This window comes from Cibotium barometz, chromosome 42 (genome assembly GCF_041138505.1).
Source record: "Cibotium barometz isolate CiBa-2024 chromosome 42, ASM4113850v1, whole genome shotgun sequence".
NCBI lineage: Eukaryota > Viridiplantae > Streptophyta > Polypodiopsida > Cyatheales > Cibotiaceae > Cibotium > Cibotium barometz.
In genome coordinates this window covers 23634475-23646002 of record NC_141087.1, presented here as the reverse complement: position 1 = coordinate 23646002, position 11528 = coordinate 23634475, and the positions used below count along the sequence as shown (strand labels likewise).

The following is an 11528-nucleotide window of genomic DNA, read 5'->3' as shown; positions in this document are numbered from 1 at the left end:
CTATGCATACATAGAGAGCTCTCAACATGCATAGAGAGCCAAAAAAACACAAAACCCTAAACGTCCTAATTCTTGAATTAAAAACTAAAAGCAATTGCAATAACATGTTAGGAGAAGGAGAAGAGGAGAAAAGAAGAAAGAAGGAGAAAAGAGGAGAGAGGAAAAAAGAGGAGAGAGAGAGAAAGAGAAGAGGGAGAGAAAGCACCTTAATTCGCTTCTACTTGCGCTTCTTCTGCGAAAAAACCAGAAAATAGGCTCTCGGCTGTGAAAAACTTACGAGCGCCGGTATATGCTACGGAATATGCGTCGGAATATACGTCGGTATATGCTACGGAATATGCGTCGGTATAGACGTCGGAATAAGCATCGGTATAGGCGTCGGTATACGCGACGGGACACGAAAATTTAAAAAAACCCCGCCATGCTTGTCTCCTCCAACATGACGACAGACATACCAACGTTTGACATTTACGTCGGTATTTTGGCGTTGGTATGTCCTCAAGCTCTTGTAGTGGTAGCCATAGGCATTCTCTCCATCAAATGGATAAGCTTTTGTGCACCGCTGTACGGGTTGAATCCCTAGATCCGAAAGGGATGCAAATCCCATTGGATTGAGCTACACGTAGATCATACTACTCTTGCTACAAGTGAGAGAGTTTTCCGTCTCTCCAAGGATGCCTTGTCTACTTCTCAGGGAAAGGCACATCGACTAGTGACGGTGTAGCAATGATTATATATAACCATTCCTATGCCCTAAGCTATATGTTTAGAAAATGGCTTCTTTTGCAGTTGTATCATTTTTTTAATGGATTGAAGATGGAAATAATAAACATTGTCTCTATTTTGGCATGTTTTTTGAAAACTTATTGTTAGATTTTTAATTATAATCTCAAAAAGTAAGCAAAACAAAGTCTTTTTTTTCATGTCAATTTTTGTAAGAAACATGTGAAGTGCCCAAAATATTATCGTTTTTTGGCAATGTTGTATGCATGCTAGACCACTTTTTAAAAAGAGGTAAAAAATTAAACTTTTTTTATGGAATCTTTGAAAGATGCCAAATGTTTCTCGTTTTCAAGAAATATTACCTATTTTGTCCGCAATAGTGTTTAATCTTGATTATTATGGAACTATGCAAGAGAGTCGAGCTAGTGCTAGGTGACTCAAATGTTATTCTAACCAATCTTGATTATTGTGGAACTATACGAGACATAATTGGATTTGGATTTAGACAATTTGACATGTTCATTCTTAATGTGCAATGGTTCAAGGTGGTCACCAATGGTCCAACTGCCATAATAATGATGAGAAGAGACAATAGTAGATTTAAAATGGTCACCAATAGTCCAACCACAAAAGTGAGAAGAGACAAAAGTGATATGAACTGGTTTAAAGTGGTCCTGCCCCAATGGTTCAAATGTAATAGTGATGAGAAGTGACAATAGTAGATTTATTGCAGATGACTCCACTAAGTTTTGTTAAGATCTTGGGGATACATTTGTACTTCTACAACAATGTGAGCAAGTATTATTTTATCTAAAGCTTATGTATTACTAGTTTATCTTTTATGGCATACACAGAGAGTAATACTTACTAAAAGAATAACAAGTAATTCTTTAGCCAGACTCTTCAAAATGATGGTGCGTCATTCAAGTTTCTCCTTATAGCAAACAAATTATTGAAGATAGAGACTTGGAAGAGGAAACTATTACTACAAAATATACAATGGGAGAAGTAGATCATACCTATGATTTAATGAAGAAATTCATGATAACGTGTAAAATCATGATGTTGAACACCATGACGACGATGATGATGCCTCATCAACTTCCATAAAATCCACTACTGATAGTATCTCCTCATATCCTTCCATGGATGCTAATGAATTACCTTTTAATCATATTGTTGGAACTGAAGATGTAGGGAATATAGTGATAGCATTAGAAATTGATCTCTTCAAAGATGGATCTTGTGGAAAATGAACAGTCATAAATCAATTGTTAATGATTTTTTCTCAAAAAATTGATGCTAATTCTTTTTATTTTTTACAGTTATTGACACATATATCGCTTCTATCAATACATATCGATGCATATATCGATTTTGTTATCAATGAAGATACTGACGTATATTTGAAAGAGGCAAAAGTGCACAGAATCAAGAAACTCGTTTAACTGGATGAAAAGAGATTGCATAGTGCATGGAGAGCGAGATTATGCAAAAAAGAAAGAAGTTCTAGGTGAATAGGAACACAAAATTCAAAATCTTTGAGGAAGGATACGTATTCCTGTTATTCTTCTTGAGATTAGAACCTTACCCAGAAAAGCTAAAGGTGAGATGGACAGGTCCATTTAGAATCATTAAGAAAATGGGAACGGGGATCTTCGAACTGGCAAGTGTGGATGGAGAAAGATTAAAGACACTGGTAAATGGATATAGGCTAAAGACTTATCATGGAAGGATGCCAGAAGGGGGAAGACACCAGATCCAGAAGCGCTTCCAGATCTAGAAAGTTTCCAAGGAGCAGAATCAAAATCCAATCAGGATTACAAATGGGAAGTGAGACAAGATTCTGGAGAGAGCAAAAAGGAAAAATCACAAAATCTAAAAATAGAAACTGCTAGTGTAAATATGATTTTAGTATGTATAGAAAGCAAGGAGCTAGCTGGCAACTACATGGAGGTGGTGGGAAAATCGATGTTGCCGCCCCGTAAAAGGGTCACATAAATTTTGCCTCCTCCAAAGTCTAGGCTGTTTGGCAACATATTGTGTAGTGCCGGCCATAAATTACCTCGTGGGTCATGCAATAGGCATTGATAAACAAAATTTGAAAAGGATTGGGAAAAATCAGGATATTATGGCCGTACCAAGGGGAGGCGTGCGCCGCGACGACAACGGCTGGGAGACACTACACTTTCTCACTTAGATGCATGGTTTCAGACCTAGGTAGGACAAGCACATCTAGATATAGAAAGTTTACAAGGAGAAGAATCTGAATCCGGTCAGGATCAGGAATGGAAAATGGGAAAAGATTATGGAGAGAGAAAAAAGGGAAAAGCACAAAATCCAAAAATAGAAACTATCGATGTAAAAATGATTTCAATATGTATAGAAAGCGAGGAGCCAAGTGACAACTGCATGGAGTTGGTAGAAAAATCGATGTTGCCACCCTGTAAAAAGGGTGCATGGATGGAAAAGGAAAGGCATCACATCAATTTTGTCCCCCATCCCCAGCCATAAATGACCTCGTGGCTAGTGCACTAGGCACTAATAAATAAAATATGAAAAGGATTAGGAAAGGCATCACATCAATTTTGTCCCCCATCCCCAGCCATAAATGACCTCGTGGCTCGTGCACTAGGCACTAATAAATAAAATATGAAAAGGATTAGGAAAAATCATGGAAATATAAAGCAATTATGGACATACCAAGGGGAGGTGTGCGCCATGACAATGGTTGGTAGACACTACACTTTCTCACTTGAATGCCTAGTTTGCATGTTTCTATTGTGCAAAAGCTTTATTCCTCGCTCTCTACTTCGCCTTGCGCTACCTACCCTCTCCTTGCTAAGATTTGTTGTAATCCTTGCCTTCTCTAACCCTACCCTAGCTATATGCTACTTGAGAGGATGGTGGAGTTCGAATACCTGTCGTTCACTACGTGTACAAGAAAGCATATAAAAATGTAGAGTAACTGGAAAAGGTGGGCTTAAAGGAGTTCACAAAGCTGCCATGGGAGGAGCTCCATCATAACTTGAGAGCAGGAGAACAGATGGAACTTTAGCATTCCAACATCATCACTCTACCCTCAAGAGAGTAGAGAGAGTTTAACTCCTTATACATGGTAAAAGTGTTCTGCTTACTAGTAGCAGAAGGAAAATTTGAAATCAAACCAATAGAAGACGATGAACTCAAGGCATAATTTGGCCTGCTGGAGGGGAAAGCCAAAGAATAAAAGATAACTGCAACTACTGATGAGCAAGTTCTTTTGTTGGAACATCACATGCAAAGTTGGGAATATAGTTGCATCTAATTAAGTATTAGATAGTCGAAAGTCCTCATTTCCTTAGGTATAAAGTCAATGTATACACCCTGTCCCAAATTTGGACTGATTCCATAAAATGCTATCTTTTACATATAAACTCATATGTGATTTCCACTTTGTACCTTAGATCTTCACATAATATAGAGCTTAACTTGATTGTTTGAGAAAATTTTAAGCTATTTGTCTATTTTCTTTAAATATTTCAAGGTCTTTAAAGTGTTACAATATATGCCACTTTTTGTACCCACAACTACCACTTAAAATGCTCAATCTTGTAGATCAAAAGAGTGGTGGTAGTGAAATATTAGTAAAATATGGTGGTTAGTCACAATTGCAAATCCAATGGTTGGATATTTAATGATCTCTTTTCCAAAATTCTTCCAAGCTATCAGAAGGCCTACATATATTAATAATCCAATTAGTAAAATTACATTTTTGATGTAAGTCATCTAAAACCTATAGGGACTAGTGATCTCTTTTCCAAAATTCTTCCAAGCTATCAGAAGGCCTACATATATTAATAATCCAATTAGTAAAATTACATTTTTGATGTAAATCATACAAAACCTATAGGGACTAATATACATGTAATGGTGTATCTATGGAAAAAAAATGGATCACTTTTAGTATGAAAATATCATTTTTAATCATTTCATCATATTTTTGATTAATTAGACTAATTTGTATTAATTTAAATTAGATTGGGTTAATTTCAATGCATGTGTATTTTCTATTAGTTGCCTCATCTCATTTGAAGTAACTTGTCTCCCTAAATTTTCTCTCCAAGCAATGTCCCAGTCCAGCATAAACTGGATAAAACTGGACACCCTGATCTTGCAACAACCCTTATGATCATAATGAAGAAATTCACAATAACATCGAAAATCATGATATTGATCACTATACGATAATGATACGCCTCATCAACTTTTATCATAGTATCTCCTCATATTCTTCCATAGAAATTGATCTCTTCAAAGCAATGGATCTTATGGAAGATGAATCGTCACATGAAGTTTATGTAAATAAACGATTAATAAATTTTTTTCCCAAAATTGATACAAAATATTTTTATGTTTGAACATTATTGACCTTTATAATGTCACTTATATCGATGCTTTTATTGATGTCAATATCAATGTCTATATAGACATCTATATCAACGCTTATGTCAACGAGGAGAGCTCGGAGTTAAAAAATCTCTCCCCCCTAAAAGAAACCGTCGATAAAGCACTTATAATGAAAGGCATAAAGTTTCTCAAATAAAGACATTAAAATTGGATGCTTTTGGCACACTTTTGGATAAAAATAACACATCTGTGAATGTCATGAATGAGTTCAAATCGACTACAGAATCTCACTTGTTAGAAAAAATAGGCTCATATTTGTCCGATGGTTATTTAGGTTCTCTAGAAAGTGTTAGGCTATTTATACAAAAACTTTATGACTTCAAAAAACCTTGAAATAGCACACATATGTTTGAAGAAAAAATAGGCTCGTATTTGTCCAATGGTTATTTAGGGTCTCTAGAAAGTGCTAGGCTATTTATACAAAAACTTTGACTTCAAAAAACCTTGAAATAGCACATAGTACTATTTCTTCGAGAAAAAATACTGACTTTATTCAAACATGTAGAGAAAAAAATAGGCTCATATTTTTTGTAGAGAAAAAATTGCACCTCTTCAAACATGTAGAGAAAAAATAGGGAAAAAATAGGCTCATATTTGTCAGATGGTTATTTAGGTCTCTAGAAAGTGCTAGGCTATTTATACAAAACTTTTGACTTCAAAAAACCTTGAAATAGCACATAGTATATTCCAATGCCTCTTCAAGTGAAGACATAGTAGTATCCAATAAATTCACCAAAATTACACTAGCCCATCTTTCTTCACTTTAAGACTATAAAGGAAATAAATTTGCCAACACCTCTATACTTAAACCAGGATATTATCCTCTTATTTTTCACCTTGAGCTCATCACTATGTGGTTGGAAAACACAAATATGTACTAGCTAGCTCAAGCTTAAAGTTTCATGTTTACTTTGTGGTACATATATTACTTTGTTTGTAAACATACAATAATTATATTGTAACTAAACCTTGTTGATATTATTTTTCACCTTGAGCTCATCCCTATATGTTTGGAAAACACAAATATACTAAATCACAAATATGTACTAGCTAGCCCAAGCATTATAAAGTTTCATATTTACTTTGTGGTACTTTGTTTGTTTGTAAACATACAATAATTATATTGTAACTAAACCTTGTTGATAATGCATTAAAATGACTTATTAGATACATATCATTGTACTCGTGTAGTGCTCTCACAATCTCACAAGCATTATTTGTAAATTCATGTATTATAAAGCTAATTGTTCCCACTAATCACCATGAGTAGGCCATGAAGTGGCTTTTATAGTAGATTAGGTACATCACAAATCAAACCTCCTCTCTCACACACACAACCACACACAATGATCTCTCTCATCTCACACACGTCACACACAAAACAGCACACACAATGAAGTTAATCGCCGCAGGGTCCAGGGTACAATTAGATAAATATATCACGAAATTACACATGCTCTTCTCAATCTCTCTAGATAAGGTAATAACATCACAACAATATCACTAAGAATGACACAGGGTTTACAGAAGATTAGATAAATATATCACGAAATTACACATGCTCTCTGTCTCTCTAGATTAGGTAATAACATCACAAAATCACCTATTCTCTCTCTCTCACACACACAGACATATATTAGGTAATAACATCACAAAATCACACCTATTCTCTCTCTCTCTCTCTCTCTCTCTCTCTCTCTCACACACACACACACAGACACACACACGCACACACAGACACAGCAAGATGCCACTTGATCGTGTCAGGCTTGATAGTTGAGAGTCGAAAAAGGCAGGTTCATAAAAGGTTTTGTTAACATCAACACACGTGTGCCAGCTTTGACATACAACAAGAGCGCTTGTTTGCTCTTGAAAGTTAATAAACGAAACCATGACTGTCTGGCAAGGGAGAGACATGAAAGCTCAAGCTCTCTCTCCCCCCTCACCCCCCTCTTTCCTTCAAATTTCCAAAGGATCTTCGCGCGACTGCTTTGGACACTTCAATGTATGTGTAAAAGTGGTATATTTAACGTGGCACGTGTGTTCTCGAACAGCATGCTACCTGCAGAGGCATACACACAGTAGACCAGTCAGTCTCAATCAACCCATTAAAAAATCAGTAGGCTATACTCTATTATATGACTGCATTAAAGTCTAATCGTACAATATAGATTAAGAGCTGAATCTTAAGAAAATGAACTGAGCTATGCAAACCCTAGGTTCTTCGGGCTTAAGAAAATGAGCTGAGCTATGCAAACCCTAGGTTCTTCGGGTAAAAGAGCATCGCCCACATGTCTTGTAAACCCTAATAGATTAAGAAGCTGAATCTTAAGAAAATGAGCTGAGCTATGCAAACCCTAAGTTCTTCGGGCGCTCACAAGTCTTGTAAACCCTACGAATCTGGGATCAAATTCCAAATCGTTAGTAAAACTCTGGATAAAATGCATGCTTATCAAAATGATGGTTTAAGAACTAATTAAAGCATCTTATATATGAGCTGAACACAATGTACCGTAGAGATGATCGGAAACCTTGACAGAATGTGATGATGCAGTGATACCTTATGTAATGGGGGGAGTGTGGTATATGGAGTGATTTTCTGGCCCTAAATGAGCTTTGCTAGCCTGGAATTTGATTTGCGGAATGTAGAGACGATCAGAAACCTTGACAGAATGTGATGATGTAGGGATAGCTTATGTAATGGGGGGTGGTGTGGTATATGGAGTGATTTTCTGGCCCTAAATGAGCTTTGCTGCCCGGAAATTTGATTTGCGGAGTGTGCATGCTCGAGGGAATGAAGCCTGGTCCGACGTCAAGGACCCTCACTTATATATAGTGCAAATAACTGCAAACACAGTTGGCGTCGAGCCAGGCGGCACTCCCTCAAGCAGAACGCTCCATCATATGATATCCAAGCATCACGCCAAAGTCCAAGCATCTGCAAAACAATGAAAAACATTAAAAATCTGTACATCTCTGTGTATTAGTTTTGCAGATCCTGCAGCTTTTACATTAATTTCCTTCTTAGCACGCCATATAATTGCTGGCCACATCGCCCATACCAGGCGTCATATGAGTTTTGTTTAAACTAGGGTTTAAATCAAAGCATCTGCAGATCAATGAAACCATTTATAGCTATATAATGATTTTGGGGAGTCTGCAGTTTGTAGTTTCTAAGGCTTTTGCGCATGACCAGGCATCACAAGCCTTAAAACTAGGGTTTAAAGCTTGCAACTTATTTACGTAAAGAATACTAGATTCCAGCCTTAAAACTAGGGTTTAAAGCTTGCAACTTATTTACGTAAAGAATACTAGATTCCTTGCTCGAATTATTTAATTAGATGGCATATCCTGCTGAAGCATCAAGTAAATACTGCTAAAGCAATATTATCTTAGTAAAATTAGCGGGACACGAGCAAAAATCTACAAAAAGTAAACATTGATTATTTTCGTGATGCATAGCAAACCCTAATGTCGTGTCGGCTAGCCTGATGGAACCACAATTATCATCAAAACGAGAGAGATTATCACGAGAAATTCGAAAAAAAGCAGCTAAAATAAAAGCTTAAGAGGATGTCTTCACCTAAGCACAACCTGTTGAATTCATGATCCCCTTTGAGTCTGCGTAATTTAATATCAAGGCCTAGCTGGGGGGAATGAAGCCTGGTCCGAAGTCAATCTATGCATATAAATATATAGCAAAAGCTCTTCTTTGCTTGTGTGTGAAAGCAGAGAAACTGATAGGCCTCGAGCCAGGCGGCATTCCCCTCAACATTAAAGCTGTTCCTGCATGTGATATGTCTGTTGTCTGCAGAGAAGTGGAGCTAAGAGAGCTTCTGTGACATGGAGAAACAAGCTCAAGAGCTGATCCTGCATGTGATGTCTGTCGCCTGCAGAGAAGTGGAGCTAACAGAGCTTCTGTGACATGGAGAAACAAGCTCAAAAGCTAATTGTCATGCATAATTGTTGAAGATTCTTGAGAGATGTTGCACTAGGAGAAGGGAACACGGGTCATCATGATCAGACCAGAAAAAAAAAGCCCTACCCATCATCATACGATGACTTCATCACCTCTTGACGTTGATGAGAAAGGAGGCCATATTATTACCACCTCCCTGTGAGTGTGCTCAAGAGGAGAAAGGGATGTTTAAAGTAGAGCTTGCATGCATGGTCAAGGTCAAGCCAAAGAGTACAAACAAAAATGAATGAATTGTAAGTAAATATATAAACAAAAACACTCACAGAAGTCTTGCTGAAAGCTGTTGCCTAATTATAAGGTGCTAGGACTATGCACATTAATGGTTATTAAAGTGAGGATTCGGACTCTAGCTAGCACATGCTCCCTCACAAAAACCACAAGTTAGCATACGAGGTTAGTGTTGGGGATTTGAAATGCATACATCAAATCCGAGTGAACTTCTGGACTGAATTCAGTTACGGTTCCAACAAAATCAGGAGCAAAAACCGAAGGCCAGACCCGAACAAACCTCAAAGTTAGGGTTGTACACAGACATAGTTACACAGACATAGTTAGGCCTCAAAGTATGAGTAATCATCAAAGTGGAGTTAGGACTGTTAAAAATAAATAAAATCATCAAAGCAGAGTTAGGTCTCAAAGTATGAAAAATGAGTTAGGACTGTTAAAAATAAATAAAATCATCAAAGTAGAGTTAGGCCTCAAAGTATGAGTAATCATCAAAGTAGAGTTAGGTCTGTTAAAAATAAATAAAAACATCAAAGTAGAGTTAGGTCTGTTAAAAGTAAATAAAAACATCAAAGTAGAGTTAGACCTCAAAGTATGAGTAATCATCAAAGTAGAGTTAGGATTGCAGTTAAAAATAAATAAAATCAAATTAGAATAGTAGATGGAAGCTTCTTACCTGAAACTAAAGTGGAGGCCTTGAACAGAAACCAAATTGGAACGTAGGAAAGTCAAATCGGTTAGGAGCATGCATATATAATCTAAAGCACAACAAAATTCCACTAGGCATATAGGGCACAGAATCAAACCATATATAGAAATGGGGCTAGAATACTTGCAACTTTTGAATTTTAAGAATACTAATACAATTAAGAGTCGAAGGTTGTTCTAAGTAGGAGCTATGCATTTATGCTCTAGATCAGTATTTTCCTTTAGGTATTTAGGACACAAGATCAAACTAGACTAATGCTAACCTTAAAAGCAAAATAGTACCTCTAGATATAATCTAGAACACAAATTACTCAAAACTAGGTACATGTACAGAAGAATTATTTTCTACTACATTCTACTACAAATATGGATTTAGGGCAAAAAATGAGAGTATGGAGGAGTAGGCGCTGTTAGTAGACTTATATCGGAATATCAATTTCATAATCAAAACTAAGATAATATAGTACGTAGGATTATAAAGAGATTAAAATAAATCTAGTCTTTACCATGGTAAACTCTATGAAATCAAACTCAAGTAGGAGGTATGCACAATCTAACTTGTGTAGGTAAACTTTACGAAAATCAACTCAAGGAGGGGGTACAGATTAAAATTAAACTAGCGTATTGATAAACTTTAAATGATATCAAACTCAAGGTAGGAGGTATACATACATCAACAACTCAAGTAAAGGAGGTATACATAATCAAATTCAAGGTAGGAGCTATGCATACATCAATAGAAGAGATAGGAGCCATGCATAATCAAATTCAAGGTAGGACTATGCATACATCAATAGAATAGGGATACGTAATCAAACTCAAGGGAGGAGCTATGCATACATCAATAGAAGAGCTATGCATGCATCGATTGAAGAGGGATACATAATCAAACTCAAGGGAGGAGCTATGCATACATCAATAGAAGAGGTATACATAATCAAATTCAAGGGAGGAGCTATACATACATCAATAGAAGAGGTAAACATAATCAAACTCAAGGTAGGAGCTATGGAGATACATCAATAGCAGAGAGAGAGAGAGAGAGAGAGAGAGAGAGAGAGAGAGAGAGGAAAGGGAAGAAAAAACACGAGAGGGCAGCTCTGAGGTAGGAGCTATGGAGATACATCAATAGCAGAGAGGGGAGAGGACAGGGGGGAAGAAAAAACACGAGGGGGCAGCTATGAGGACTTGGAAGGAGAAAAGAAGGATGATACACTAGTGCATGCAAGCGAGACGAACAACAATGAGGCAAACAGGCCCCTCCACCCTTTTTGTACATATCCTCCACTTGGCAACAAGTAAGAAGGAAAGTTACTTCTTTACTCTTTTTACTTAAAATAAAAAACATAAAATTGCCTCACGTAGTCACCTCAGCTTTACCGCGCACCGCCAGCCGTAGATCCGTAAAACAGCCACCGGTTTCCCGGTTTTGTGCCCAATCCTG

At 36.9% G+C, this 11528-nt stretch overlaps 1 long non-coding RNA gene across 1 annotated transcript; it reads right to left on the bottom strand.

Annotated features, from left to right (window-relative positions):
* Positions 1-6958: 6958 nt before the first annotated feature.
* Positions 6959-11323, bottom strand: LOC147614284 (uncharacterized). Its single transcript, XR_015263100.1, has 2 exons — positions 8438-11323; positions 6959-8379 (listed from the first exon to the last, which is right to left on the bottom strand). It is a non-coding gene; the product is annotated as an uncharacterized LOC147614284 (long non-coding RNA).
* Between the last annotated feature and the right edge of the window lie 205 nt (positions 11324-11528).